The following is a 13,353-nucleotide window of genomic DNA, read 5'->3' on the forward strand; positions in this document are numbered from 1 at the left end:
TATTTCTTACATTCCAATTTTTGCTTTTTATTTCTTTTTCTTTTCTCATGCCTCTAGATATGACCTCCAGTAAAAGGCAGCTCTAGTAAAAGGAATATAAGTCTGGATATTAAGTATCCTTGTCTTGTTTCTGGTCTCAAAGGGAAAGTTTTCAACACTTAACCATTAAGAATAATGTTTTCTGTAGGTTTTTCACCGACAATCTTTATCAGATTAAGAATCCCCCCTTGTGTTCCAAGTTTATAAAAAGTTTTTATCATGAATGGATGTTGGATTCTATTACATGCTTTTAATACCTCTATTCAAGTAAGATTATTATCTTTCTCTTTTACTCTGTTAACATGTCAAATTTTACTGATATTTTAATGTCATACCAACACTGTAATAATGAAATAAACTCAATTGGTCACAATGTATACCCTTTTTACATATTGAAGGATTTGGCTTGTAAATAGTTCATTTTTTAGGATTTCTGCATCTATGTTCATAAGAGAGGCAGGCCTATCATTTTTCTTTCTCACAACGTCTTTGTAGATCATTGATATTGAGGTTATGGTGGCTATAAAGTATTTCATTTTTTTTCCAGTTCTCTGGAAGAGTTTGTATAAGACTTTGTCCTTTAAATGTAATGCAGAAATACAACAGTGAAGCATTCTGAGCTTGGAACTTCTTTTGTAGAAAAGTTTTTAATTACAGATTCAATTTCTTGAACACTTATAGGATTATGCACATTTTAAATTCTTTCTGTGGTCATTTTAGTAAATTACATTTATTAGAATTTTTTTTACTTCATTATTGACATATTTATTCACAACATCCTCTTATTATCTTTTTAGTTGCTACAGAATCTATATTTATAGCTCTTTTAAAATTCCTAACAGGGATTATTTGTGCCTTCTTCCTTTTTCTCTTGATCAGTCTTGCTATGAATTTATCCATTTTATTAGGTTTTTAAAATATCTGACCTATCAGTTATTGAGAGAAATGTATAAAAGATCTCTGCCCAAGATTAGCAAAGGGTATTAGCAGTTCAATGTAAAAGAAACACAAATGGCTTAAATCTATAATATAATACTCAGTCCAATCATGATATAAAAAATACAGATTAAGTTTAACTACAATATCATTTTTTCATGCATCAGTTTGGCAAAGATCATAAAGATTGCTACGTTATTGATTTGGTAAAGGGGGAGAAAAACAGAAACTCTCAAACATTAGTTGTAGAATTAAAACTTGATATAACCTCCATGGAGGGCAATATAATATGGCAATATCTATCTAAATAAAAAATACCTTTTGACTCAGTAATTCCAAATTTAGGAATTTATCCTACAAATACATGTGGACATGTGCAGAATGATATGTATAAGAACTATTCATTTCAACCATTGTTTGTTATTAAAAAAAAAATTAACACAACTCAAATTTCTACTAATAGGTGACTGGTTGAACTAATTATGGTTTACCCTGAAAATGGAAGATTATGTAGTCATAAAAGAATGAGTCAATACTGTGTACTGATATAAAATAATCTTAAATATAATACATATAGTTAAGTAAAATCAGCAAAGTGCAAAACAGTGTGTATGCTATGCTACTATTGTGTAAAAAGAAATAAAGAATATACATACTTTGCTAGTATTTTAAAAGTAAGGTATATGATGGAATGTACACAGAAGAACCTCAAAACACTAGTTTCTACTCAGGGCAGGCCAGAGGTGCATTAGTGGCAAGAGAATAGGGGTGGGGAGGAAGATTTTTCACTACATATTATTTTCTACCTTTAAATTTTTTAACCATGTAAATTATTTCCTATTCATAAATAAATGAAAAATCACTGGTCTAAAACAGGTGCTCTCAAAATTTTTAGCCAGGTTCACCTACTTTACCCTTTCTCATTTTCTGTTGGGAAAAAGAATTTGGTGATACCAAGGAAGGTTCAATATAGAAGAAAATTTGAGGAATGTTATGTATTCATCTTTCTTAGCAATGAAGGTTTGGGTGATTCATAATTGCATTTGCAATGTTCCATGTCCTAAAGTCTAATCAGTAGAAAAATACAGTCCAAAAATACTCGATACAAATAAGAATTTTTATATACTGTAAAGTTAACTAAACCAGTGGCTTTCAAACTTTTCTGGACATGATTAACAGAAAGAAATGCATTCTGTATCTTAACTCAGTATATATATACATATATATACACAGTTTATATATATATATATATATACACACATATACACATGTTTCTTTTTTTTAGAATTTAAACACTTTCTAGTCAATTTTATAATTTTTTATTTCCAAAAAATGGTGTTTATAATCCACTTAATTGACTTTACAACCCACTAATGAATACTATCCAGAAATTTGAAAATATTAAAATAGCAATAGTGGGAGTAGTTTGGGGAATTCTTTAACCTCACAGTAATTTCCATCAGCACATGCTTTCCAGTCACCCCAAATGAACACACATCTTATTTAGAAACCTATGTGTGCTATGCAAACTCACTTTAAGACAAACTACCAAGCTTCCTTGGGATTTCAAGGATTTCCTCAAGATTTCCCCCTACACCCAACATATGTAGAAATTCTGGAGCCACCACTGAATTCAACTGATAATGAGGCTCAATCAAGGAGTAAGTTATTTAAATAAAAGGATAAAAACAATTGAAAAACTGCAGTCTGGTTTTCACATGGTTCTCTTCAAAAATCATACTAGGGGCTTCCCTGGTGGCGCAGTGCTTAAGAATCCGTCTGCCAACGCCAGGGACATGGGTTCGAGCCCTGGTCCGAGAAGATCCCACATGCCCCGGAGCAGCTAAGCCCGTGAGCCACAACTACTGAGCCTGTGCTCTGGAGCCCGCGAGCCACAAATACTGAAACCCACATGCCTAGAGTCCGTGCTCCACAGCAAAAGAAGCCACCAGGATGAGAAGCCCACGCACTGCAGCGAAGAGTAGCCCCCGCTCACCACAACTAGAGAAAGCCTGTGCACAGCAATGAAGACCCAACACAGCCAAAAAAAATAAAATAAATAAAACAAATAAATTAAAAAGAAATAGTTTCTAAGAAAAAATCATATTAATATTACTCTAAGGGGATTGTGGGAGGAAAGGATATGAACAAATAATAACAAAAAGAATTGGGAAAAAGACAATAGCAAATGAGACAAGTCAACAAATGGAGGATGAAAGATGCCTGAATCAATGCGATCTTACCTAGGCTTCTGGTTTATCTAAACGGCTGCATGTGCTTAGATGTTGAGGAGAATGATCAATGCAAGCCAACAAAAGGCAAGCTGATTTTCAGTATGGGTGCCAGAAAAGGCTCAGGAATGAAAGGTACAAGTTACTTCTGAAGGCAAGGTTGAGGGGTCAGGTTGAAAGTATGTTTAAAATTCTTCAGAAGTTTTTTTTTTTTTTTTCTTGGCCACACCGGAAGCATGTGGGATCTTAGTTCCCCCAACTAGGGATCGAATCTGTACCCCTTGCAGTGGAAGCGCGGAATCTTAACCACTGGACCGCCAAGGAAACCTCTTTAGAAGAAGTTAAAGCCTATGGATCTGTGCTGTTCAATATAGTTGTCACTAGCCACATGTGGCTACTTAAATTTAAATTAATGAAATGTAATTAATTAATTAAGATATAAAACAGTTTTGCTAGCCACATATCAAACACTAATAGCTGGTTTATGGAGCAGCTCAGAATACTTCCATCATCACAGAAAGTTATTTAGGAGAGTGCTGCATCCAGAGCCATCTCCCAGACAATAAACCCAGATGACAGGAAAAAAAGAAACTTGAATTGTTCTCTGGCAAAATGGATTAGCTCTTAGCTTTGGAGGAAAATCAGTTTTTGAGAGTTCCCAAACAAAAGGGCCATGACAGGCTTGATCACCATATGAAACCCACCAGTCAGTGAGCCAGCTCCATGAAGTTTTCAATCAACCTCTTAAGGTCTCACCTATAACTGCAAACAGAGACAAGGGTCCTAGACATTAGAGAAAAGACTAGCACATACGATAGAGACCAAAGCAAACAAATATAAAAGGGAAACTTAGAGAAAAAGACAAGTCATATAACATTAAAAGAAACCTTAAAAACAAATATTATACTTTTCACAGTGATAAGAGAAGTTATTTTACAGGGGAGAAAAATAAGAAAAAATAAGAGAATAAGAAAGAATTCTTAGGAATTAAAAATATAATAGACATTTTTAAATGCCTATTAAAATATAGTAGACAAAAGCAAAATAATAAACATAAAAATAGAAGGCTTAGAAAAGTAAGTTAAAGAAATCTCCCATAACAGTCAAACAAACAAACAAAACACAAGGAAGGAGAGAAAATTAACCTGAAGGAAAACGAGGGGAAAAATTTAGAGGCTCAACCAGGAGGTATAATACCAAACAAACAAAAGTTCCATAAAGAGAGAAGAGATGGAAAGAAATTATCAAAGAAGTTGAACAGGAAAAAGCCTATTTTTTTCTCTCTACATTTCTTAGTACTTCTGGCCACCAAAATGGGGACGGGAGAAGGGAATTTTCCCCACCATCCAATTCTCCAACTCTCCACACACCCACTGGATGTTCTACAATTCAATTTAATTCAATTCTGATACTATCTACCTGTAATTAACATCAGATCTCCCAAGTTAAGGGCTCAGTCCTGCAAACTGCCACCCCACTTCAGACAGCAATCCCAAGTCCCAGGTGCTTCTGACTGACTGGCTATAAACAGGTTCCCATGATACCCTCCTTGAATTTGATACTTTGCTAGAATGCCTCATGGAACTCAGGAAAACAGTTTACTTACTAGATCACTGGTTTATTATAAAAGGCTACAACTCAGGAATAGCCAGATGGAAGAGATGCATAGGACAAGATATGGGGCAAGTCAGGGAAGGGGTGCATTCGATGCCCTCTCCAGGTGCGCCACCTTCCAAGCACTACAAGTGTTCACCAACCTGGAAGCTCTCCAAACCCTTAGGTTAGGGTTTTTATGGAGGCTTTATTAACAGTATGTAGGTATGACTGATTAAATTATTGCAATTGGTGGTTAAGTCAATCTCCTGCTCCTCTCCCCTTCCTGGAGGTAAGAGATGGGGCTGAAAATTCAAACCCTCTCATCCAGGGTTGGTTTCTCTGGCAACCAGCTCCCTTCCATCATTAGGGGCTTTCCAAGAGTTACCTCATTAATATAAATTTAGGTGTGGTTGAAATAGGCTTGTTATGAATAACAAAAGACTCTCTTTCCGCCTTTTTTCCACTTTCACTTTTATCACTCTTATCACTTGGGAAAATCCAAAGGTTTTAGGAGTTCTGTGTCAGGAAAGGGACAAGGGCCAAGTATATATTTCTTATTACCAATCACAATTTCACAGAAATAATATAGGAAAATTCCCACTGAAGGATATAAGATTCTAGATTGGAAGGGCCTGGTAAATGCCCAGGACAATGAATGAATAACGGTATGACAGAAAATTAATATATAAAATCTTGATTAAAAAGAAAAAGAAACAGTAGCTTAAATCTAAGTATGTTATTTAGAAATACGGAAGTATAAAAAAAAATGCCAAAAAAAAAAAAAAATGCCAGAAGGAACAACTAACGTTGCTTATTATTGTCACTTCTGGGAAGTACAATTCTGGTGAAAAGAGAAAGGATTACTGCTCTTGGTTAAAAGCCTTAAAGTACAGTTTGACATTTAAAAGTATATATTACTTTGATTTTAGAAAAATGAAGAAGGATTAAGTGTAAAAAACACAACTCAGTACAGACATGATACCCTTATTTCAAGGAGTCCTTCCAGAAATTTTTTAGAATTCCAAATATATGCTTGTGTCCAAATGCAATAATTACCTTGCCAATCTTTGGGTGGCAGGCTTTTAAATAGCCTCAGTGAACTCCAGAAATAACTCTAGAGTTATTAAAACTCTAGTTTTAATAACCTTTATAAGTTGTATAGCATATTCCTAATAAGGTTTCCTTAACTTTTTACAGAAATGAACCTTTATGGAATTGTACATTATTCACCTGGAAGAACTAAGGATGTGTCCTGCCTTTCTGGATCACTCCTTGGTCAATCAGAAAGACTCTTGGAACCCAATCTTGCACCATGATTCATAATTTAAGTATGAGGTGCCTCCTCCTAATTATCTCAGTATTTTCAGGGATTCTAAGAATTTACCTATCCATTCATTAAACATGTATTGAAGTATATTGTAAGGCAGATACTTTGCTACATGTTGAAGATAATAGAGATTGGAATCTAATAATATGGCCAATGTCCCAGGGATTCTAGTGAATCTAGACTTGCATTAATTTCTCCAGGTTGACACAGATATCTGAGACATTTCCAAGTTGTGGTTCAAAACACTGTTTGTCATAGGAAACTGGGCATGTTTGAAGCGTCCCACCATTTGGAACTTTAAAAGTACAGAGTCCTGGGCTTCCCTGGTGGCGCAATGGTTGAGAATCTGCCTGCCAATGCAGGGGACACGGGTTCGAGCCCTGGTCTGGGAAGTTCCCACATGCCGCGGAGCAACTAGGCTCATGAGCCACAACTACTGAGCCTGCGCGTCTGGAGCCTGTGCTCCAAAACGGGAGAGGCCGCGATAGTGAGAGGCCCGCGCACCGCGATGAAGAGTGGCCCCCGCTTGCCGCAACTAGAGAAAGCCTTCGCATAGAAACGAAGACCCAACACACCCAAAAATAAAAATAAATAATAAAAAAAAAAGTCCAGAGTCCTTTGGCAGAAGGGACCTGTGATGCATCCTGTTTGTTATCTCTCCATATCTACTGGCACCACTCACTTTCTCCTTTTTAAGAGAAGCCTGACTTTGTGGTCACAATGGATCAGTGCCAGGAGATGGATGATAATTTGATTAGCCAATGTGACAATTGTGTTTCGGACTTTTGAAACCTCCCTTGCCACTAAGGATGGTCACATGACCAGTTCTGGCCAATGATATTAAGCTGAAATTTGTTGGACCATATGGGAAAGCCTCTGTCGTACCCATAAAGGCAGGCAGAAATGACTGATAACTGTTGCTTCCCCCCCTCTTTCTGCCTTAACATGGATGTTAGGACTGGAGCTCTAGCAGCTGTCTTATAATGAGAGACAGAATGCAAGGGCTAGTTGAGCAGAAATGCACAAGGGTCTCAGTGTCAAAGGGCATCACTGAGCATCTGACTTAAAGGCAGTAACTGTCTTTCTTTGATCTTGTTTTTATATAAGTACTAAGATCTGTTTCTACCCACAGAACACCTCTGACACCAATGCGTGAGGGTTTTTTCCTGCACCAGCCAATTCCCTGACACTAGCTGGGTCTCCTACAATTTAATTCATTCTGCAACTATCTGCCTGGAGTTAGCATCAGATCCCACAAGTTAATGTCTTGGATCCACAAGACTACTCCCACTTCAGACACCAACTGTCACCCCAGGCCTCCCATACTCCTGACCGACCAGCTGTAAACCACAAGTTCTCACATCCCCTCCTTGGGTTAATATTTGCTAGAATGGCTGACAGAACTCATGAAGACACTTGACTTACTGTTACTTGTGTATTATAAAGGATACAACGTCAGGAACAGCCAAATGGAAGGGATGGATAAGGCAAAGTATTAGGGGAAGGAGTGCTCAGAGCTTCCATGCCCTCTCTGAGTGTACCATCCTCCCAGGGCCAATATGTGTTCACTGATCTGGAAGTTCTCTGAACCCCATCGTTTAGGGTTTTAATGGAGGTTCCATTATGTAGGCATGATTGATTAAATCATTGACCACTGGTGATTAACTCAATCTCCAGTCCCTCTCCCCTCTCTATAGGTCAGGGATGGGACTGATATTTCAATTAATGTTTTATATTTCTGGCAACCTGCTCCCATCCTGAAGCTATCTAGGGGCACCAACGCCACCAGTCATCTTGTTAACGTACAGAAAGACACTCATCACTCTAGAGATTCTAAGGATCTTAGAAGATTTTGTGTCACCAGGTACGATTGGGGGAGGGCATTAAGACCAAATATCATAACAAAACATGCTCCTATCACCTCTATCATTCAGGAAACTACAAGGATGTTAGGAGCTCTGTGCCAGGAAATGGAGCCAAAGACCAAATATATATTTCTTATTATATCACAGCATCACAATAAAAAAAAGATAAAATTCCTATTTATTTAAGCCACACTTAGGTGGATTTTCTCTCACTTGCCTTCTAATTGAAAGAGGATCTGAATCTCTTGTTTTATAAATGGGGAAATCCAGGCAATGATAAATTAAGCAATGTAACAATGTACCTAATGTCAGCACATCTTGCTGATGGCAGAAATAGGAATGGAAAAACATAGGAATGTGCCAAACCTTAACATCAAGGAAAAGTGGGCTGAAAATTTTTATTCAAATGTCTCTTTGGTCCTTATGTTTTCTTAGTGTTCCATTTGCTATTAGACTATTAAATATTATAGTCTCTTGAAAAAAAATGAAGTTTCCTCATTGAGATAAACTTATTAGAATGTAGAGTTAGTAGGATCTTTCAATCATTCCACCCCTTCCTGACTCTATCAATATGTATTGATGTGTCATTCTTCTACGTATCACTTGGTTTTTAAAATTTGCCTTGAGAATTTATTACCCATTTATCAAGTTTTAGGTGTTATAGATTATTGCTTGTAACAATGCTTCAAGACTGGCCTTGTAATATTTATCTTATGGAAGTAGAAACTGAGGTTCAGGGGTATAGTGTACTGAATTCTGTCCCAAAAAAGATATGTTGAAATCCTTACCCCTATTACCTATAAATGTGATTTTATTTGGAAATAGGGTCTTTGCATATATAATCATGTTAAGAAGAGGTCATACTTGATTAGGGTGGGCCTAAATCCAGGGTCTGATGTTCTAAATCCAATGACTGGAGAGGGAGATGTGAAGATACAGGGATGCACCCAGCATGACTGTGGTCATGTAAAAAGGGAGGCAGAATTTGGAGCGATGTAGCTACAATGCCAAAGATTGCCAGCAATCTCCAAAAACTGGGAAGAGTCCAAGCAGTTTCTTCCCTGGATCCTTCAGAAGGAGGATAGCCTCACCAACACCTTGATTTTGAACTTCTAGCCTCCAGAACTAAGAGAATAAATTTCTGCTCTTTTAAGCCACCTGGTTTGTAGTAATTTGGTATGGAAATTAATACAAGGGATTAAATAATTTTCTCTATATAACACAACTGGGAAGTAGTGGGACCCACATGAAAACATTTCATTTAACTTGTGCACTGAAGCAGCATCAATTTAACCCAGGTACAGTGAGTTGAACAGTTAGTGAAAGGCCCAGCTGCTCCAAATTCTTCATTTGTTCTACAAGTCTTTTAAGTACAGATACACTCCTCAGCATACGAAGAAGAGCTTTCATGGAGCTCACAACCTGTTTTGTGGCTCCTGAAAAGCAGCATAAGATATCATTATCCCTTACTCTATTTGCCTTGATAGTCCTAGAAAAGACTTTTTTTTTTTTCTAGTTAATAGATATCTACTTTAGCCCTTATTTTCTTTCAGTGGTTTACAATGATCACTCCCATCTTTTGGCTTAAAATGTTTCTACTAAGAAGTTAGCTGTCAGTTTTATTGTTGAAAGTAATGTATGAAGGAGTTCCCTGGCAGTCCAGTGGTTAGGACTCCAGGCTTTCACTGCTGAGGGCCAGAGTTCAATCCCTGGTTGAGGAACTAAGATCCCACAAGCCATGAGGCATGGCCAATAAAGAAAGGAAAAAGGCAACATTAAAAAAAAAAAAGTAATGTATGTATTTTCTCTGGCTGTTCTTGAGATTTTCTTTTTCATTGGTTTTCGGCAGTTATATATACTATCATGTGCCTCAGTGTGGTTTTTTTAAAATTTATCTTGCTTAGAATCCATAAGTATTCTTGAATTTTTGGCTAAATGTCTTCTATCAACTTTAGCCCCCCCCTTTTTTTTTTTTTTTTTAATAGGTAAGAAGTGGATTTATTTAGAGAGGGACACGTTCCATAGACAGAATGTGGTCCATCTCAAAAGGCGAGAACAGCCTTGGGAGAAACACACTCCACAGACAGAGTGTGGGCCATCTCAGAAGGTGAGAGGCCCTGAAATATACAGTGGTTAGTTTTTATGGGCTGGGTAATTTCATAGGCTAATGAGTGGGAGGATTATTCCAACTATTTTGGGGAAAGGGAGGAGATTTCCAGCAATTGGGCCACCACCCACTTTCAGACCTTTTATTGTTGGCCTCAGAACTGTCATGGTGCTGGTGGATGTGTCATTTAGCTTATACTAATGTATTACAATGAGTGTATAATGAAGCCCATTTCTTTTCAAATATTGCTTTTGACCTAATATATCTCTCATCTCCTTTTACAACTCCAATTACATGTATATTAGTCCCGTCATTGTGTTCGATTTATCTCATAGGATCTTTCCTATAATATCTATCTTTTTTCTTTCCATGCTTCAGTCTACTGACTTATCTCCTGGATTATAGTCCTCTCTTCAGCTACATCTATTTTGCTGGTAAACTTGTGAGTTGCATTCTTAATTTTAGTTATTAGATTGCTCAATTCTAAGATTTCTTTTTGTTTAGAGATTACAACTCTCTACTAAATTTCTCCACATTTTTTCTATTTTTCTCGAACATATAAATCACACATTTTAAAGTCCACCTGCAATAATTATAATATCTGAACCTCCTTTATGGGTCTGATATGCGTCTATTTTTTCTCTTAGCTTTTGCTCATTTGGCCTTGTTTATCAGTATGCCTATTTTTTTAAATAATGATGAATGTTGTATATGAAAAATTGCAGAGATAATTTGAGATTCAGACTGATGTCAGATACTTCTGGAAAGGATGTACTTTCACTTCTGAGAGGCAGATAGGTAGAGTCAAAGCAATTTATCCCAGTCTGTAATTGTGCTAATTAGAATATGGATTTTAGGTTTTGTGAGGACTGTTCTAGTTTTTGGATCACCTCTATTCCTAATGTAGCACAGAGGCATACACAAAAATCTCTCCCTCTTAGGGGGCCTGAACTATGATTTTTTAATCTCCCTAACACTCTGAAACTATTTATTCAGTTTCTCAGCCTCTTAGCAGCCACTTGAAAATCAGCAAATGACTCCAAAGGAAAAACAAAGCTGAAAGCTAGGCTTACCTCTCTGAACTTCCCTTGTCTCCTGGATTGTAGGGCCTTAGGTCTTTGCTCAGTAATTCTCAGATGCCTTCAGACAGATATTTTCATTTAACCCTTTCTAGTTGTCATTGTCAGGAGTATTTGTCAGATACAAGCTAGTCTGCCATAGCCAGAAATGGAAATCCAAAACTGCTTGCTTTCCGTAGTCTTGAAGAATTGAACTTGACAGGTCTTGTTCTATAGTGAAAAGAAGAAACAAATTTCAGTTCTTCTGTTCATAAGTAAACCTCCATTATAGAGAGTGAGCTTCTACTTCTTTGCATAGGATGTTAGAGGTATCACCTTTGCCTGCGAGGCAGCAAGGTATTATGGTTACAGGTATTACAGCTCTCATCGATACTTCACTCCTGATTTGTCCAGCCAAGAGGACTAGATCTAGCAGAAGCATGAATGAGTGTTCCCGCTCCATTCTCTGTCCTATTTGATAAGTAATATCTTGTTTTCAGTTACCTCACAATTTGGGAAACTGTCAGATAAAACAATCCTTTAATCCCAACTAATGTTAAGTAGTTAATATTGATCTAAGAAAGATAGTTGCTATTAACTTATATATTTAATATTGACTTAACAAAATGTGATACAATGAAGAGAAACATAAAAATTTCCATCATTTTATATCATTACTTAATCTATTGAACTATTTTATGCTGCCTTGAAATTTGTTGAAATCCAAAGTGCTAATTCAGGAATGTAAAGGTCATTGATTTCAATTTACTTTTATCTACATATAAATATAAAGTAAAGGGAATATTTCAGATAATTAGTTGTATAATTGAATTCTACTAACATTTGATTTTAAAATATTCTGATGCAACGATTTCAAAGAAGAGAACTTTGCGCAGAATTTGGGAGTTGGAAAGGATCTTAGGTGTCTTTGTAGTCCAACTCCTTTCTGAAACATGAATCCCTTCCTGCAAACATAATTGTCTGAAAACATTTTACGTTGTATATGAAGACATAGATTCAACTTAACACTAATGAGAAGAAATAAGCAAGAACAAAAGAAAGAAAATCTGCAATTGAACTCTCCCGTTCCTTTCCTCTTTCCTAGATCTATTGAGATGTTTCCAAGTGCCAGCCACCCAGGCACCGAACTGCCCTTCAAGGCACTCACAGTCCAGTAGCAGATACTCACCTATAAACAAAGCGTTATGAGAACACCATGCAGGGGGCCCAGAAGAATTAATAAGTAATTTTGCCTGGAGAAGTCAGAAAGGAATTTGAGTTGGGTTTAGCCAATGAAAAGAGACAGAAAGGTAGTTTGGGGAGAGCACCTACTGTTTTATAGAATTATTTATGGCACACTTGGGAAGCAGAAGTTCAGGCAATAACAGGAAATAGGGCTAGAGATATACATGGGGATAGATTTGGAAAGTCCTGATATGCCATGCAAAGGAATTTGAACATTATCCAAACACAAAACTTCTAAATATCCTAAAGCAAAAGAGCAACTTAATAAATGTTGGTGTTTAGGAACACGATCTTGCCAGAATTTTAGATTGGAGACATGGGCACATACTGGTGGATAGGGAATTGATGCATTTGTCCAGATGAGAGACAAAGATGTCTTGAGCAGTGATTTACAGTTATCTTTATACATCCGTCTTCCTCATTCACATACGCAGAAAGGTCTGAGTTAAAGACATACGCTCAAGAGGCTTTGGTAGTCGAGTGGCTGTGGAACTGAAGGAGAAGAAAACACTTGTGGACTAAGAAGAATGGGTAGATGGTGATGCCCTTAATTTGGATAAGAAACATATAAGGAGGAACTACAAGAGGGGAATGTTGAGTTTGGTCAGCTTCCAGTTGACTTTTCAGTGTGACATTCTGAGGAAAGTTTGATATGATGGACTCTATAGAATGGCTTATCAATACTTTCTTTCTCTTGAGATCTCCCTTCTCATCCACATACTTCAAGATTTTCCTTGCCTTTACATGATTTCCATACCTTGCCCACCCACAATGTCCACCCAGAGTTGTTGATCCAGGGAGAAGCAACAGACTCTTAATGATATTTTTGTTCTTGGGATAAAATTGCTTCTTTATTTCTTCTCTGTCACTTATATTGTTAGCATCAATTTATACTTTTGTGACCAATTTCAGTAGCTGTATTGGCTAAAATAGTGTTTGGCTACATGTA

The sequence above is a fragment of the Balaenoptera acutorostrata genome, chromosome 1 (assembly GCF_949987535.1).
Source record: "Balaenoptera acutorostrata chromosome 1, mBalAcu1.1, whole genome shotgun sequence".
Lineage (NCBI taxonomy): Eukaryota > Metazoa > Chordata > Mammalia > Artiodactyla > Balaenopteridae > Balaenoptera > Balaenoptera acutorostrata.